General features: G+C 44.9%; 1 protein-coding gene across 14 annotated transcripts in view; it reads right to left on the reverse strand.

Moving 5' to 3' along the window:
* ZMIZ1 (zinc finger MIZ-type containing 1) overlaps positions 1 to 19,171 on the reverse strand; it is a 486,685-nt gene that overhangs the window by 346,379 nt on the left and 121,135 nt on the right. The window contains exon 1 of one of the 14 annotated variants that reach the window (XM_039547302.1): positions 17,407 to 17,524. The exons of 12 other annotated variants lie outside the window; for them this stretch is intronic. The gene's annotated coding sequence lies outside the window, so the exon portion shown is untranslated. Of the gene's footprint in view, positions 1 to 17,143; positions 17,256 to 17,406; positions 17,525 to 19,171 lie in introns of those variants that run through there. One more of the 14 variants, XM_039547303.1, reaches the window with a different exon arrangement.

A 19,171-nucleotide genomic window follows, 5' to 3' on the forward strand; every position in this document is an offset into this window, starting at 1 on the left:
AGTAAGTGGGTCATCAGCACCTATGGGCTTGGCTACACTTACAAGTTGCAGCGCTGGTGGAGGCTTTCCAGCGCTGCAATTAACACCCCGTCCACACTTGCAGGGCACAACCAGCGCTGCAACTCCCTGGTTGCAGCGCTGGCTGAAAACCCATCCGGATTGGGGTATAAGAGTGCAGCGCTGGTGACACCAGCGCTGCTCAGCAGGTGTGGACACTCACCAGCGCTTTACCTGTCCTCCAGGGAATAAGGAGCTATCCCAGAATTCCTGTTCAGCCACTCTGCACATCAGTTTGCACTCTACTGCTCTTGCCTCAGGTGACCCGCCCTTTAAATGCCAAATTTAAAAATCTCCTTCCTGTTTGCTGCAGCCAGGTGTGGAGTGCAATCAGTTAATCAGTTACAGGTTACAGGTAACCATGCCTCCAGCATGGAGCACAGGTGAATTGCAGGACCTCATCAGTGTTTGGGGTGAGGCGTCTGTTCAGGCACAGCTGCGCTCCGGCCGTAGGAATTACGATATCTTTGAGCAGATATCAAGGGACATGCTGGATAGGGGCCCTCTACTACAATGCAGGGTGAAAGTTAAAGAGCTGCGGAGTGCCTATTACAAAGCCCGAGAGGGAATCGCAGATCCGGATCCGCCCCACGACCTGCCGTTTACGTGGAGATGGACAACATACTGCCAATCCCAGGGTAACGATGGACACTTCTGAGCAGGCTGGGGACAGGAGGAGGAGGAGGCTGCGGGGAGAGAGTGAAGCTCCTGGGATGGGGAAGAAACGCAGATTCCTGGAGGCATGCAGCCAGGAGCTCTTCTCAAGCCAGGAGGAAAGTACCCAATCGCAGCAGCAGCCAGCAGTTGCAGAAGGACAAGCAGAGATTTTCTGGGTGGAAATGTTTCTGGAGAGGAAGGGGGGTTATGGATGCATGCATGGCAGCGTCTAGATGTGGAATAGCCCGTTGATGTGGTCTATCACGTCGCGGTAATCTGCTTCAGTTATCTCAGCGATAGCTTCATCCAGAGCGTGGGCCCTATGGCTGCGCGGGGTTATAGGCAGAGCCGCTGTGTCCCTGGTCCCAGTGACGGTGACGCGTCCGCGCCCCGCTTCGGCCAGGGGGGGGCGGACCATTTCTGAACACAGGCACGCCGCATAGGGTCCCGGGCGGAATCCACATTGCTCTAAAGAGCCCCCGCTGTTCCCTAGTGACTGCAGTAGAAACATCTTCCAGGATTAAGTCCTGTGAAAAATGTTGGGAGACTCTTTAGTGAAGAGATAGGAGATAAGATCACCCCTGCATCTGCATCTTCACTCAACCCCTCTAGCACTCCAGATTACGCAACCAGCTCCCCTCTCACTCAAGCCCCACTCCTCACTCACCATTTCGTGGCTTCTGTTGTGTTTTCCTTTTGGGATAAAGAATGCAAGTGAGAACTTGCAAGTGAGAACTCCCTCAGTGTAACAATTCATGTCTGGAGATAGTGGATACAATGCTGCCCGTGTTAAATGTTGTCATTTCTGTGTGTACAGTGACCTTGACTGGACTGCCCAGATGTTCAACATCACAGAGGCTTCAAAATTTGAGAAAAAATCCCCGAAAGAGCAAAGAGGACATGCTGAAAACTGTTCTTCAGCACTCTGCTACAGAGAGAAAAGAATTGAAGGAGTGGCGAGAGAAAGAAAGCAGGACCAGAGAAATGCAGTGGCCAAGAGGAAAAGCACGGAGCGGCTGCTAAGCATCCTGGAGCGCCAAGCGGAGTCTATAGAGTCACTCGTTGCCATGCAAGCAGAGCACTACCGTGCTACTCCCCACCCGCCCGTCCTTTGTGCCTTGTGCCCCAATGTCAGCTCCAACCCCCTTTCCCCCTCATCCAGGCTCTTACCTCCACCAGCTGCCTCCAACCCCTGTTCGTTCCCCAACCAGCCCTGATACCTACCACCACCCTTACCCTCTGCATTCAACCCCCATCACCATGCAGTATATGCACCCTGAAGTGCAGGATTCATTAAACAGCAATCCAGACATGGCATATGCAAACTTGTGACTGTACAGTTCACCAACCCACACCCTTGCCCTCTTGTGTTAATGAAATGTTGTGTGTCTGTCTGTCTGTCAAGGAAGTTTTTTTCTTTTCAATAAAACAATTCTTGGCTTTGAAAACAGTCTTTATTATAGCAGATAGTGAAAGACACCTTAGCCCAGTAAAGAAAGAGGCACTGCAAATCATATTATTATTATGGATAATAGAATAACAGTGTAAGCAGTGCAATTCACTCCCATGCAAGGCAGCAAACATTACTGTTGGCTTTCAGCCTCAAATTCTTCCCTCAAGGCATCCCTAATCCTTGAAGCCCTGTGCTGGGCCTCTCTATTAGCCCTGCTCTCTGGCTGTGCATATTCAGCCTCCAGGACTTGAACCTCGGTGGTCCATGCCTCACTGAATGTTTCACCCTTCCCTTCACAAATATTATGGAGGGGGATGCTGCTTTCCCCAAGTCTAGCTTCCCATACAAACATCTCCAGCGAGCCTTGCACACTCCACAGTCATTCTGCACCGGCTCAGCCTGTAGTTGAACCGGTCCTTGCTCCTGTCAAGCTTCCCTGTATAGGGTTTCATGAGCCAAGGCAGTAAGGATCACAGTGGGCATTTCGACATCCCCTACTGTGATCTTCCTGTCTGGGAAAAAGTCCCTGCCTGCATCTTCCTGAACAGGCCACTGTTCGAAGATGCGTGCATCATGCACCTTTCCAGGCCAGCCTGTGTAAATGTCAATGAGGTGATCCACAAGCGCCTGGAGAACCATAGAGAAATACCCGATTAACGTACTCTGATGCCAGGTGGGGGCCAGAATAGGAATATCGTCCCATCTATCGCCCTCCACAGTTAGGAAACCCATTTGTGCAAAGCCATCCACAATGTCCTGCACGCTCCCAGAGTCACGGTCTTTCTTAGCAGGATGCGATTAATTGCCTTGCAAACTTGCATCAACGATTCCCACGGTCGACTTTCCCACACCAAACTGGTTCCCGACCGACCGGTAGCTGTCTGGATTTGCCATCTTCCAGATTGCAATAGCCACCCGCTTTTCCACCGTCAGGGCAGCTCTCAATCTTGTGTCCTTGCGCCGCAGAGTGGGGCGAGCTCAGCACACAGTCCCATGAAAGTGGCTTTTCTCATACGAAAGTTCTGCAGCCACTGCTCGTCATCCCAGACTTCCATGGCGATGTGATCCCACCACTCAGTGCTTGTTTCCCGAGCCCAAAGCGGCGTTCAGCGGTGCTGAGCATTTCCGTGAATGCCGCAAGCACTCTAGTGTCAGACAAATCCATATTGATATCATCGTCGGACTCCTCACTGTCACTTTGGAGCTGAAGGAATAGCTCGACTGCCAAACGTGTTGTGCTGGTGACACTCATCAGCAGAGTCCTCAGCAGATCGGGCTCCATTTGCCACAGAAATCGCGATTCACAGCGAGTAACAGAAAGACACTCACAATGGCCGCTGCCGGAATGAATGCTGGGATGTGAGCGATGCACCACGGGCGCTGGCAAACAGGAAGCGGAATGACCCGCACACTTCCTTCCCCTTCCCACAATACTCAGCGCCAAAAGCGGGACGAGGTGTTCTGTGGGATAGCTGCCCACAATGCACCTCTCAATACAGCGCTGGAAAGTGCTGCAAGTGTGGCCACACTGCAGCGCTGGTAGCTGTCAGTGTGGCCACACTCCAGCGCTGGCCCTTACACAGCTGCATGAGCAGCGCTGTAACTCCCAGCGCTGCAACTTGTAAGTGTAGCCAAGTGTGTCTCTCAGCTTACTCATGCATAACACTGACAATGCCACCTAGCCTACAGGGAAATCATGATATTTGCATGTTGCTTGCAAGAAACTTTGACATTCTCTGTTGAAAGACACGATAAGGGGTTCTTATAGTGTAATCTAGTGTAACGTTTCTGCCTGCTCTTTGCTTGAGGATTCCAGCTAGACTGACGTCTTTTTTGATTGTTAACCAGTTTACTTTATCTATATGTCAAAAATACATTTTCCTTCTCCCTTCGTAGAGAACACAGGATACAATACACTTGATGCAACTGAATTTAGCAAAGATATGAAGGTAAATTATGTGACACCATACACACCAAAACCAGCATTAAAGCAAAAATAACTGTTTTGGGTAATCAATCCAGCCTGTTCACTAAACTAGCTGGCTAACAGCCAGAAGTTAGTAGTCTGAAGGGGATTTATACAATCACTTCCCCCCACTCACCCAAAAAAACCAATAAAAAACCACATACCACTTTTCCAGAAAGCATTCACAATTCACCAATTCCTTCTCAATCAAGAGGAACAAGTAGAAATGCTACAGCAACCTTCTGTTCATTTTAGAATTTAGACACAGTTCTTGTGATCAATCTCATCTCATGTTTATCCCCCTTTTAGGTTTCTGAGTTACAATTTACCCATGAGTTTTTATGAGTTATGTAAACAGTTATTAATAACATATGGTTTCAACTAGTACAGGAAAATCCTGGATGAAACAGCTTGCCAAATGACCTTTTTTCCCCCATTACATTCAAGATTAAGTCTTCTAATGAGAATACCTCCTTTTTAAGTGACATTATTCACTAACAAAGAAGAGACCTATTCACATCTTTTTTAAAAATAAATCCAGGTTCATGCAAAATACGATGGATTAGATAGCTGCTTTAGAGACCATCTAAACAAATTAATACCAACATACATGAAAAATGGATGCACAGATTTTAAGGCCAGAAAGGCCTACTGTGACCATCTAATCCAGCCTCCTATGGAGCACAATCCATAGAATTTCACCCAGTACAGTAACTCCTTACTTAACGTTGTAGTTATGTTCCTGAAAAATGCGACTTCAAGTGAAACAATGTTAAGCGAATCCAATTTCCCCATAAGAATGAATGTAAATGGGGGGGTTAGGTTCCAGTGAAATTTTTTTTTTTTGCAAGACAGTACAGTGCTGTAGTTGGGAGGTGCTTACCCCACACAGGCACAGCCCACTGGCTCTGGAGACAATGAGGCAGGCAAGGAGGCTGAAGGTGTTGTAGGCTAGGAGAAGCACGTTGCGCAGCGGCAGCTTCCCCTACTCTGCAAGCAGCAGGGGCGAGGGGCTCAACCCTTGGCCCGCCTGCGCCACCCCTTTCCCCAAGCCCCCACCCTTAACCTGCCTCTTCTTCCCCTCCTCTTCCCCCTTTACTCTGCACATCGCGTCCTCGCTCCTCCCCACTCCCTCCCCTGCTTCCTGCCCGCGGCAATCAGGAGGCATGGGGAGGAGGGGGAAGGCGCTGATCCGCAGGGTCTGCCGGTGAGCGGGAGGTGCTGGGGGAGGGGGGCGCAGAAGCGTATAGGAGGACTGCAAGCTGTGGACAAAGCAGGCAGCCAAACGTTATAGCGAAGCACTGCACAACTTTAAACGGATCATGTTCAGTAATTGAGCAGGGACGTAAGATCGAAACAACGTTAAGCGAGAGGATGTTAAGTGGGGAGTTACTGAATTTATGAATCAAGCCCAGGACTTCTTTCTGAACAAGAGCATGGTAGGGTCACTTTATATTAAGTTGCAAAGAATCCTGTGGCACCTTATAGACTAACAGACATTTTGCAGCATGAGCTTTCGTGGGTGAATACCCACTTCTTCGGATGCAAGCAGTGGCCACTGCTTGCATCCGGCGAAAATGGTATTCACCTGCAACTCATGCTGCAAAACGTCTGTTAGTCTATAAGGTGCCACAGGATTCTTTGCTGCTTCTACAGAACCAGACTAAAACGGCTACCCCTCTGATACTTTATATTAAGTTTCCATTTATAACTGGGTTATGAAGCATTAATAAATGGTTAATAGATGTAATAAGTATGTTACAGACACACATAGTATGTTTGATTGATGGTTATAAGCCAAGCTGGTCGGAAAATTGGGTTCTGCCCCCCACCAATGGAAAATTTCAGTGAAAACAATTTTTTTCATTTTTGTCAAAATTTTCAGTGGAAAAATTTAACTCTTCATCAAAAAATAAAACCATGAAAACCAAGTGTATTTTGGGTTTTGACAGCTGGACCAAACATTTGAGCCAAAAACTGCCAGAAGCCAAAATAAAAAAAAATGGTTTAAACCAAAACCTACTTTTCTGTTGAAAAAATGTTTTGATGGAAAAATGTTGACCATCTCTAGTTATAAGCCATGGTTACAAGAAACCAACTGACATGTTGGTCTGTATAACTTTAACCATTTATTAAAATATCTACTAACCATTTCTTAGTTTTTATTAACTATTTATTTACTATTTTATTAGCTATTTATAAATGGCATCTGAATATAAATGTGACAATATAAATTGTAGAAATGCCATGTTATATGCTAGTATCCAAAGGATCCCGTGTGCTAGATATTGATCTCAAGCCTCCTAGCTACTGTCCAAGCGGGCTCTACCTACTGGTGAAAAGGAATCAATGCCCCATGTTACCAGCCCCAGAGGTGATTTAGACCACATTGACAAAACCTGACATTGCAGCAGGGCTCACAGGTTATGGAGATACACAACCCAGGGACAGATTGAAATGTTAGGGTGTGGAGATTATGGCCCACTCTCCAGAACCAACTGAGGTATAATACAGCCTGCTTTGAACTAACAGAGCTCTTCAGACAACTCGAAGTTCTTGCGCATTCAGTGTGTCTTCACTTTTTATCATACCCTGAGGGGGGAACAGATTTCTTCCTTTTGTGTTACAATACACAGCACACTTCTGCACACATTCTCCCATCTATATTCTCCTTCCCAACAGCTCCTCACATTTGGGGCAGATGGGAGGGAGGAGGTATCTTATGGAATCTTGGGCCTTGATGCTAGCAGACAAGCACTGAAACAGCTTTTTTATCCTGTGGTCAAAGTGTAGGAGAATGGTGTAACCTGAGCACAGGAACTCCTGGCTCAGACTCAGCTGTCTAAGGACACAAAAGACAAGTCACATACCTTCCTGCCTCGGTTTCCCCAATTACTAAACTGGGACAAAACTCACCTACTTCTGAAAATGTTCAAAGTGCTTTGCACACATTTAATTAAGATGAAATACACTTTACTTCTAGGCTCTGAGCTACTGCCCTCTACTTCACAGAACTCACAGCAGCTGGGAGCTTCCTATTCAACTGGATATAAAAGAGATGCCACTCTCTTGACAGCTCTGTGTGACCCACATCTCCCCCTTGAGCCAGCTGATGTAGTATCTAAATGTCAAAGAGTTTATCAGTACATAATTGAAATGCTGTGGGGGGTGGCAGGAAGTGTATTAGTGAAATTATGAGGCAAAATTTATGATATATAAAAAGTGCAGCTTATTCAGACTAAATTTATTATAGACCATTTGAGATGAAACATCAAGTATGCATGAAATCTTAACGCTAGCATAATCCAAAAGGGAGACGAAGAGAACAGAAGTCACTGCACGCTTTTAAAGAAGAATCTAATTCTGCAGCTTACCAGGTAAAACCATAACTAGCTTCAAGTTTATATTATATTTGTCCTATCCGGGTATCTATAGCATATAAATAAAGATTTAAAATGAAGCTCTGGAAATTAATGGGGGGGGGAAGGGGGTGACGACTATAGGAACAAGCCGGTAAAGAGTGGATATCAATGGTTTCAAATGTATTTTCTATTCTAGTCTGTGGGGTAAAAGCATAATGATTCACAAGAGATCAGGACTGGGACTGTCTCTTATGAGTTTGTACAGTGTCAAGAAAAAACAGATGGCTGATCTCCACTGGGATTTCCAGACACTTCTATAATATAAAATAATAATGTCGGTTTCCACATCAGAGGTGTGTACTTCAAGTTGTTTTCAAGTGAAGCTTTTCTGGTCCATTCTATGAGTAGTGCTGAGAAGCTCTGGAGGCTGCTGTCTTAGCCTTCCTCCACTTGCGGTTATGATTTGCCACACTGCAAGGTCTCTGAAGGCAGGTGTGTAAAGGAAGGAGAATAAGGGACAGAGAATAAGGAGAGCAATCTGATTAGTCTTCAGTCATGGAAATGGCTTCAGTAGGTGGTGAAAGAGGAGCACAAGAAACACAGCTGTGACCACCAGTTGGCCAGAAACTGAGCTGCCTTCTCAGACCTAGAGAGGGGTCCATTTAGGGTGTGACTTCAGGGTCTAGGAATGTCACTCTCGCCAGTATCATAAACAGGGCCGACTCTAGGCACCAGCAAAGCAAGCAGGTGCTTGGGGTGGCACATTTGCAGGGGCGGCAAGGATCCAGCATGGGAGCTGAGAACCAACAGGGGGCCCTGGGAGCTGTAGTTCCTTGGTTAGCTCCCTGCCTATAGAGCCAGCCCTGGAGCAGGGAAAGAACTACATTTCCCAGCATTCCCTTGGCAGTGATCAACAGGAAAGGGAGTGGGAGGGAGGGAGGTAGCTGAGACCTCATGCTGCAACTTGCTGTGAATGGAGAGCTCACTGCTAGAACGGGGTGGCACTGTGAACAGGGAACAAGTATGCCCAAGGAGTAGAAGGCTTTGACCCAGATATCCCCTTCAGAAGACATCCCCAGACTGGATTAGGGATACTGGTGTGACCTCACCTTGCAGCCCACAAAGAAGGAATTGGGTGGACTAAATGGACAGTGCACCTCTCTATCTGAAGCCTAGCAAGGGAGGTACGTGGATCCCACTAGAATTTAAAATGAAAATTAAGGGAGGGGAGGCTCTACTGGACCTGGGCAGCTTTAGATACAGTACCAGGCATGTAGGAGGATTTCCACTTCTGAGCCATGGAAGCAGAAATTGGCTTTTCCTTCTCAGATTTATCTAATATTCAGAAAGTGAATCTAGCACCTGCCTTCCAGATTTGAACACCTCAAAATTCAGGAGTGCTCAAGCTCAATTTGGGCAGCTGTTACTTCATTTCTCCCAAATCAAATATACTGATCCATTGTAACTTGCTGTAGAAAAGGTAGGATAAAATTGAGCAAGAAATGCTTCCCAGTTGCTATTAGGACTGGAATTGCTATTTTCAACAGCCATTGCTTTTTTTTTTTTTTTTAAGTTTTATTTGTTTAAAAGGAAGACTGTGATACTGCATTGGCAAATTCCCCATAGAAACAAAAGTGGAACAAAAGAATAATAAAGGCACCTCAACTTTTCCTCATTTATGTAGGACAGTCTCATAATATACATCCAGATATCCTTCAATCACACAAGCTGAAAATTATTCCACTTTACTGCAGTTCTGTAACCATATGGGAACCAATCCTGTCTGTGTTTTGTGCACATCCAAAATTCCCGCTGAATGACCCGCCCTGGGAGCGAGTTACCAGTGACCCAGGGCTGCAGCGGAAGGAGGGTGCAGTTGGGGAGGGGAGGAGAGCCCAGGGCTGAGGCAGCAGGGGGATGTGGGTGGCTCACAGCTGGGGTGGCAGGGGATGCGGGGTGGGGGAGGCTGGGGCAGCACAGGGGAGTGGGGGGAGGCCAGGGCTGGGGTGGGGGGCAGTCAATAAATTTTTTGCTTGGAGCAGTAAAAAACCTAGAGCCGACTACAATCTAGTTCCCAGCAACATTCCACTCAGCCCCTCTCTTAGCTCAATATTTGCACCAGATGAATACATCACAGTTTTAAATACTGGTTTACAAGGGACTAGATCAAAGCAGTCAATATAAATTGACCAGGTCACTGAGGCATTTTAAATGATATCCTTTTTGAATGCTTTGTTTTCCAGATTAAGCAACAATCGAGTACATTGGCATGGCAAACCAGAGCAGTCTTTGTTGCTAGTTAATTAAGGAGTCTAAAGAGGAGGTGACACAACAGACACAAAACTGACTGTTGTGTCAAAAATCCATACACTCTATTATGGCCAGCCAAAGCCTGGACATCAAACTGTAATAGTTCCAACCATCAATATGATTGCATCAACAGCACTCATGTTAACAGCTCCTTCAGAACTCAATAGTATAATAGGTCTCACCACCTCCAGTGAGTTTTGTTTACTTATTCGCTTTAATAATAGTATAGTACTGGGGAAAATAATTACCCCCCAAAGTTGTATTAAAGTTAAGGGCCTGAATCTGGAGAAAGCAACAAGTAGGACATTTGAGAATACGTTGCAAAAACCTATGCACAATGAGGTAAGTCGGGGCAGAGGGTAACTGAACTGTGATTCCCCCTGTTTTTATAGAAAGTGTTGTTTTTTTTGTTTTTTTGTTTTTTTGTTTTTACAAAAGCCAGTATGAAAAGAAATATCATTAAATGTAAACACACAAAGCAGGTTCGTTTTGGTTACATTTAAAAGTCCTCTGCAGCACTGGAAAATATGAAACTGACACCACAGAATAGTATTAAAGAACAGTAAATAATAAATTTATGATTCCACAAAACTGTAAATGTACAGTAAATTGCTGCTAAATAGTTAATTTTTACTAAAAAAATGCAAATTACTAAGTTTTCCAAAGTAACTAGTGATTTTTGGTGTCCAACTCAGAGACCAATTCTGGAATAGCTGCCATCTCGCCGTAATACCACCTGCCTTCATGGAGATGTAGTGAAGCTTAGTGTTTGTATAGCACATTGAAAGCCCTGGACAGAATATACTATGTAAGTGTTCTGGGGGTGGGGAGGAGAACGATGTTTCAGCAGAAAACAGCGTTCTTTGGAGTTAAATTTAGAACCTTCATACCACTTTATTACACAACATGTAATGTAGAATCTGCCTCAGTTTAATAACTATATTAATTATTGGCTACGGTATGAAACTTTATATCAATGTCAGCTAACAGTGTAGAACTGCAAGGAACAAGATGTTTCATACTTCAACACGCTGGTTTGGGCAAGTATTCTTCAAGCAAATACAAAAATCCAAATCAAAAACACAATGAAGAAAGTTATGGTTAAGCAGCTACACAAATTTTGGGGGTTTCGTTTTGCTCTTGTTGTTTGGGGGGTGAGGGGGTGTTAGTTAAAAAGAAATCCATATTTCTTGACCAGTTTTCTCTGCTGGAGATTTCCTAATTCACCTCCAGGCAAATCATGCTTTCTTTGAATTTTCCACTGTGAAATTAACTGCTCATAATTTTATCATGGTGTTTTTCTTAAAGCCCCAGCATCTTGATTCGGGTCATTATTTGAAAACTGCAGCTTTCACATGTTTTAAAAAATAAGATTTTAGCCCTCGTTGTTAAGAAATGTTTTAAAAGGGTATAAGGGTCAAAAACCAGGCAGCTAATATAAAGGACCCCAACACATGTTTTCATTAAAATGGGTCTGACTTATGATTTTTGAATGCTTGGGATAGTTACTATTAACCGGAGAATGCTGAACCCATTTACATAGTACAGGAGTGGTAAACTATGGTACTGTTCTAAAATGCCTAAATGGAGTAAAGTGTCAGCCTGCTATTTAATTTGAGGCTTTACTGACATTACAACAGCAGATTCTCCCTAACTTAAGGATCACAGTCAAATAGGCAGCTTATAACTACTCTTCTAATTTTAAATGCACATATATGAGACCCTATCTTTTTTGGTACTCTCCCTCAAGCATGACAACCCTCCCTCTTACCCCACATACACAGATACTATGATTTGTGCTAAAGAGACAGAAATAGCAGTTTGACAGAGGCCCAAGTGCATGATCCGACACGTGCAGCTGTCTAAATAGCACCACTCTTGGCTTCACTATGTGCTAATGGCATTCCTTCTCCTTGGTCTCCTCTCTCCCCTTTTCACTGGAGCTTAAAAAGTCAGCCACTTCCAACTCCACCAGGACTGAAGTGCTTACTTAAACAAATAGGAAAAATAGTCACACAACTGGGTAAGATTTCATTCACTTTGGAAGAGATTCAAAAAATCTTGGGTCATATGGCAGCAACCCGACTGTCTGACTTCTGTAGCTTTATGGAGTAACTGTTTGATTGCGGGGGGGGGGGGGGGAGGGCTAATTTTCTTTCCATCCTTAAGGTCTCTTTAGAAAAACAGCAATTTTATTACCTATATTTGAATGACAAAGGCAGAGCTGTGAAAATAATGGCAGATATCTCTTAGATGTCTGGCTGTCATTTTCGGAATCAATTTTTTATAGTAAAAACAAGACTTCTGTTTTTGTACATGCATGCTTTTCTTAGGTGTCCCTCTTAAATGCTACATAGTCTGGAACAGTTTTAAAAAAATTAACATGAACTATTCCTGCTAATTTGCTATCCTAGCAGAGATATGTCTTTGTAGCTTTGTAGCTGTTAGGTACAGACACTTTACCTAGATCTAGAGTGTCAGGGAAGAGAATAAGTTCCAGCATTCCCTCTTCTCATATATTCAGACATATCCTCCATCACTGGTGGACTTGAAATCCTGACACAATGTGGTGGCCCAACATTCCTGTCATTTAGCTTCCCTCTCCACAGCAGCAGTGCAACTGGTGAGCTTCGAGAGCTAAAAATATCAGCCAAAACCTCTCTCTTCTCCAAAGGATTAGGTGTACCAAAGAGAAAACCCACTGGATGATAGTGAAATCCAGGTAACATGAAATTGTATGTAGGCCTTGGGAAGCATTTAAAACTTGTAAAATTGGGATATCATAAAAATGAATTTTGGGTTGGATGTGAATTTCAGATACTGTAACAGAAAGGAGTGTCAGACAATACAGATATCTGGGGTTTGGGGAAAAAATAAAGAAGGGTTTATCTGTGATGTTGTAGTCATGGCTGAGTATTCACTAGACCTGGGTTAGCTTTGCAGGAACAAGCTATGAGAAACCACCAGCATTCTTTACCAAACGATAAGAGGGAACCCTTTCAAAGAGGTGACAAGAATATCAAATGTAATTTCAAGAGATTGCTAGCAGAATATGAAGTTCTTATGCCTCTATCACCAGATGGAATCCAGCCTAGATAGCAAACAAAAGTTATCCAATCCTATTTGGTGACCTCAGCGCAATTCCTAGTGAACAACTATTCACATCACATAAACCCCCATCTCACTTAACAATAGTACACGCCCAACTTCAGTGAGAGGGAAACTTGCACCATATGTGTTCTGTGAATACAAAGGAGGCTTTAGTCTCCACGACTGTCAATCTGGGACTTTTACCAGCACTCAATTCACTAAAATGGAAACCATTCCTTCAAAGAAAATTAATCCTAGTTATCAAAAGAGATTGAGAAGAGAGACAGAGAACATCACTATTAGTGTTATTCCATCACAAAATAAAGTGATGGAATAACATCGCTAAAATGCTTCTAGAGTTCATAGAACTCTGGTAAATTTATAGATTACAGGGTGATTAAAAAACCTTACATGTGGCTTAAATGTTAATTAGTGTACCTAGTATACTGTTAAAGGTTGAGCTGATCTAGCTTTAGCAATTAAAAAAAAGTCTTCCTTGCGTTTGCAATCTGAGCACAGAGCCCAAGATTTCTGCTTGGCTCCACCCACAAGAAGAGTTTATACCACTGATGAGGAAATTAGCCAGGTGTAGTGTTGGGTTTGAGTTAGTGATGGTTTGGGGTGTGGCCTCACCTGTGGCTGCTTCCCCAATCAGCCTCTCTTTTCCCAGCTGTAGCCCTCTCCAGGGCGGGAGCAGGTTGGCCACCGTGCTACAATTGCCCATGAAATATTGTCACAGTTCCCATCTCAAACTGAGTATATTGTATATAGAAATGTGGGGGGTTTGTAGGGAGCTTTGGTTTCCTCATCTCCCTCCAGCACTCCAGTTCCGCTGTAAATGAGGTCTGATGGACTAGCAGTGATATACGGCAGCATTGGAATAGTAGCTCCAACTCAGGATGAAAGGTATACAGGCATACTACTGGTAGGATTCTACAAGAACTCATCACACTGGTATAGCTCCCATTAACTTCAATGGTAGAAGAGTAAGGCCACCCCATATCTAAGAGCATGAAAGACTACACCATATCTAAGAGCAAATTTGTGAGTATACAAGTAACCTCCACAGAATGGTTAACTCACGGTAACCTCTCTCTGATACTCACACAGCGATCCACATTAAGCACACGAAGAAGTGGGTATTCACCCACGAAAGCTCATGGTGCAAAACGTCTGTTAGTCTATAAGGTGCCACAGGATTCTTTGCTGCTTCTACAGAACCAGACTAACACGGCTACCCCTCTGATATTAAGCACACGTAAAGTCTGTCCAGTACCACTCTGGATTCAAAAACATGCCAAGTAAACATAGGGACTTTGGTGTAAGATAGTTGAGCTTACATTCTGGGTAGATAATCTTTGGTCTCTTCCCTCCCCTTCCATACTCATGTACTGTTGCAGGAGACTGAACCGGAAGGCAGACACAAGAGTGTAAGTTCCATTCCACCAATCAATCATCATCTTTTAATACTTAAGCTATTTTTAAATGTTAGAATTTATGCACAGTCTGATGAAGTAAAAAGGGGAAGGTGATATCAGCATTTTCAAGAAAGCAAAAAGAGGGCCAAACCCTAAATGGTGCCATGTAACCTGGGAGTTAAATTTCATAAATTTGCCTCAGAAATAGAATGAATAAAAGCAGACTACAACATTAAATAGAAATTTGTGTTTCACACTATGTTGTTAGAGCAAAGATTTTCAAATGTCACTCATGATTTTGGGTGTCCAATTTGAGACACCCTAAATGGGCTTGATTTTCATAAAGTGCCTACAACTCAGCTTCTGAAAATCAGAGCCCTTTTAAATCACCTTCAGTTGGGGACCCAAATACAGAGGCACACAATATCATCAGTCACTTTTTTAAATCTTGGGCTAGATGGAAGAAGAATGCTAAAACATACCCTCCGCTGCACATTTTTGCTGAATATATTTATTAAAAGGTCCTTGAAGAAACTACACAAGTTATATTTTTGTTTCCTGGAAGAAACTTCCTCCCTATCACGAGTGCAAACAAAAAACAGTTAACTCAACTCTGAACATTTCAGGTTCATTTTACCCAATACGGATGTTTAAAAAATGCAACTTGACAAGTTCTATCTTCACCAAAGTGATTTGTAATTTGACTGGTTGCCAAAGAAAGATCCATTCATCCATCAGAGCCTTGTGTTGGGCAAGTGTTTGCTGGGACAATTGTTATCCGTGTCAGAAAGCCTCAACCCTAATCATTAAATGCATTAAGTGCTAAAACGCATCTGATATTTCAAATGAAATCCAAGCGCTGTTGCCATAAAAGGCTCACTGAACAAGAGCAATCAGACAAAAGAAGGCCATATGAAAAGAGCACAAAAGATGTCTTTGGAATAGCACAGTTACGCCTGTTCAATCAATTTTATTTCTTTGCTAATCAATAGATTAACTACAATATTGGTTTTGTGTAACTTTTCCTCATTCCATCATGCATGCATGGAAGAAAATCATACTCAACCAATCTAAAAGTGAAGAGTACATTCTATGTCAGGTCAAAAAGTAAAAAGGGAGGGAAAGAACGAAACAACCCACACCCTGCACAATGTTAAATACCTAGCAGGAAATGACAAATCAAATGGGAATTACTATAGTAAAAACATAATTAAAAACTTGATTGAAGTTAAACAGAATTTACATAACACTGCAAATTAACTTTACACTGAAAGTCTTCACTGAGAAAGCAATAAAAAGGCATTTCATTAGTAATCTATATTTAAACAATATGCACAATAGAGTAGTTCTAATGAGAAACATAGGGTTTTTAATAACAGCCGTTTCCAATGGCTGCCAAGAGACACTGCTATCACTAAGACTGCTGTGTATTAGCAAACAAGCTTTGGGGATATCATTTGTGGACTGTAGCCACAAGAAACCAATGGACAGATAAATGCAGGTTCTTTCTGTATAGCTATTATAAATGGACTGAGTTGAAATCACAAGAACAAAGCCCTAAATTTAATAATGCACTGTGTGAAATCCTGGTTCCATCTTAGTCAATGGTAACTGAGACTTCAATGGAGCCAAGATTCTACCAATTTTTCTTAAAAATAAGCCTTCAGGAAACCACATTTCTATTGGCTAAACATTACATTTTACTGTAAGTTCTTTGGGCAGTGACTGTCTTTTTGTTACATACATAGACAAGTACATTCCACAATGAGGCCAGAAAACAAATATTAAATGGAAATAATACCATTTTTATAAAGTGCATCTAATCCCTGCACAATGTTTAGCTAATGTGAATTTTTCTCAGATTAACAGGACTCATCACCAAATGAAATAACTAAAATGCCAACAGGATGAGTAAGAAAAGAAATGTATTACAACTACCCAATGAAAACCAACCTGAAAAAGAGGACATTAATACATCTTATATTTCGTTTGATTTTGTGGGTTTAGTTCATTTTAACTTTTGTCTTTGTAGTGGGCCGGTGTGGCTCCCCTCCTCCCCGGAGAGGGTTGAGCCCCGGACACAGGAAGAGGCGGGGTTACAGAGTGGTAAGCCCGCCCCTCAAAGGGTCAGGCGGCGACCCGGAAGGATAAAAGCCAGCCCATCCAGCTCAGTCAGGCCCCAGCCACCACAGGGAGCAGACCTGCCTGAGGGAGCTCCTGACGGGGAAGCCGCTGGAGCCCAGAGCCCTTGCCCGGACTGGCCGGAGATACCCCTGACCCGCTACTGGGAAGACCTGCCGGAGCTTCCCCGCGCCACCTATGACGAGGAGCCGCTAGGAACCTCCCCACCACCGTGCTGCTACCCTGAGGAACCCCCGGAGCAGAGTTGGCCGGACTTCCCCGAGGACCTACCAGCTCTACCCCCCAGTCCGGGGGTGGAGGAACCCATGCAGTGGGACTTCCCGGGACCAGACGCCGGGGACCAGGTAGGACCAGAGGGGGATATTGGAAGTGGCCCGGGGGCAGCCGACCTCAGTCAGGCTGCTGACCAGATAGAGCCCATGTCAGTGTGTTGCGGTCAGGATCCCCACTGACCGTCAGCGGCAACGACCGCTGCCTAGGGCCCCAGGCCGGGACACAGTGGAGTGGGTGGGCCTGTGTCCCCCCTGCCACCCCACTCACGGGTGGCAGTTATCCCCCTCACCAGACTGCTCAGCCTGCCACCAGAGGCCTGAGCCCCTGTACTGTTTACTGCTCAGCCTGCTACAAGAGGCCTGAGCTCCTAGACTGTTTGCTGCCCAGCCCCTGCACCAGAGGGCCTGGGCCTTACCTAGACTGTTTGCAGCCCAGCCCCTGCACCCGAGGGCCTGGGCCTTTTCCAGACTGTTTGCAGCCCAGCCCCTGCACCAGAGGGCCTGGGCCTTTCCTAGACTGTTGGTACTGTTTGCAGCTCAGCCTTGCAGCAAAGGGCCTGAGCCCCAACTGACTCTGTCTTTGTCACCTAGCCTTAAAGGGACAGGACAGAGCCCCCGTGAGACCAGCGGGCCGGTGTGGCTCCCCTCCTCCCCTCAGAGGGTTGAGTCCCGGACCCACCTGTTACAAGTGGCACCTGACCAGGGACCCGATCCCTTGTCCCTGTGAGAAGGGGCCGGTGAGAGGGCGACGGACCGCCCCTCTTAGCCAGGAAGATGGAGACTGACCGGCTGTTCCAGCTGCTGGTGGAAAGCCAGGAGTGGCAACAGACGGCTCAGCTCCTACAACAGCAGCAACAGCATGCAGCCCAGCTGGAACAGCAGCGGCAGCGAGACGCGGCCCAGCTCCAGCAGCAGCAACAGCAGCAGGTAGCTCAGCTAGAGCAGCAACAGCAGCTGGTGCAGCAGCTTGGGACCCAGCTGCAGCACCTCCTCGGGCCCGCCCCCCGCCCCGCTGAATGGCCCGCGGGGGAGGGCATGGGGGGGGGAGGGGGGGGGTCCGCGTCTGGCGACCCCCCTGCGCCTGACCAAGATGGGCCCAGATGACGACCCAGAGGCCTGAGCTCCCTTATTGCTGCTCAGCCTGCTACCAGAGGCCAGCAGGCTGAGACCAGAGGCCAGCAGGCTCAGACTGCTCAGCCAGCTACCAGAGGCCTGAGCTCCCTTATTGTTTGCTGCTCAGCCTGCTACAAGAGGCCTGAGCTCCTAGACTGTTTGCCGCCCAGCCCCTGCACCCGAGGGCCTGGGCCTTTCCTAGACTGTTGGTACTGTTTGCAGCTCAGCCTTGCAGCAAAGGGCCTGAGCCCCAACTGACTCTGTCTTTGTCACCTAGCCTTAAAGGGACAGGACAGAGCCCCCGTGAGACCAGCGGGCCGGTGTGGCTCCCCTCCTCCCCTCAGAGGGTTGAGCCCCGGACCCACCTGTTACAGTCTTATTCTTTACAATGGAGGAACACTGGGTCAACTTTTATTTAGGCAACTCCAACAATTCTTTAATGCTGTACATTTTGGCAGTTTACAACAGTAGTTTTATCTCATTTTTTCTGAATAAGTACTGATTTTCAATGTTTTTAAGTGTCTAAAGATGGAGATAGGCACCTTGTGAGATTTACAAAACGATCCAAGTGTTTAATTTCCATTTTGGGCTCTTTATCTTTAGACATCTAAAAACTAAAAAAAATTGTCCCTGAGCTACCAGGCAACAGAGACTATAAAAATGAAGAATCCTAATCAATACATCAAAAAGCAAAGACAATAAAAAAGTCTTGTATAGATTTCAAGGGTTCTGGGTCCAGACCAGGCATTTTTATGCCTTCTGTAAGATGTGTGGCATGCTGCCCTTCAGTTGTTATACACACACACACACACACACACACACACAAATCAAAACAAAGAAATAATAACAATGGGCTCCATGACATTATATAACAATGATCCAGCCATAGGCAGAATTCAGCTGCCCAGCAGGGGCATGAGGAAATAGATAACCACTTTATCATCATAGCTGTAACAGACACTGAGGTTAAAATGGAGGCCTAGAGTGAGAAGAAAAAAGGGAACTCACCTTTTTGTTCCACTTGTTTTTACGTGTTATTGAAATATCCTTACTCCAGATAAAGCATGCAAATTATTTAAAAAAACAGAACTTTCACTTTTGTACCCATTCCTTTCTGTCCTCATTGGCATTTCACCTCATGGTCATGCCAGCTTCTACCCTTCTCTAAAAAATTAGCAACTAACATCAGAAAACTACTAATTCTCCCAATTTACTTTTTTAAACAACAAATGTAAGCTAAAATCCAGCATAGCCACAGGGTTAAGTGCCAGTTAATCTTATAGTCTTGCAATTAGTTCCTTTAGTAGAGCAACCTAAGAGGGAAAGGAAAT

The sequence above is a fragment of the Mauremys reevesii genome, linkage group 7 (assembly GCF_016161935.1).
Source record: "Mauremys reevesii isolate NIE-2019 linkage group 7, ASM1616193v1, whole genome shotgun sequence".
NCBI lineage: Eukaryota > Metazoa > Chordata > Testudines > Geoemydidae > Mauremys > Mauremys reevesii.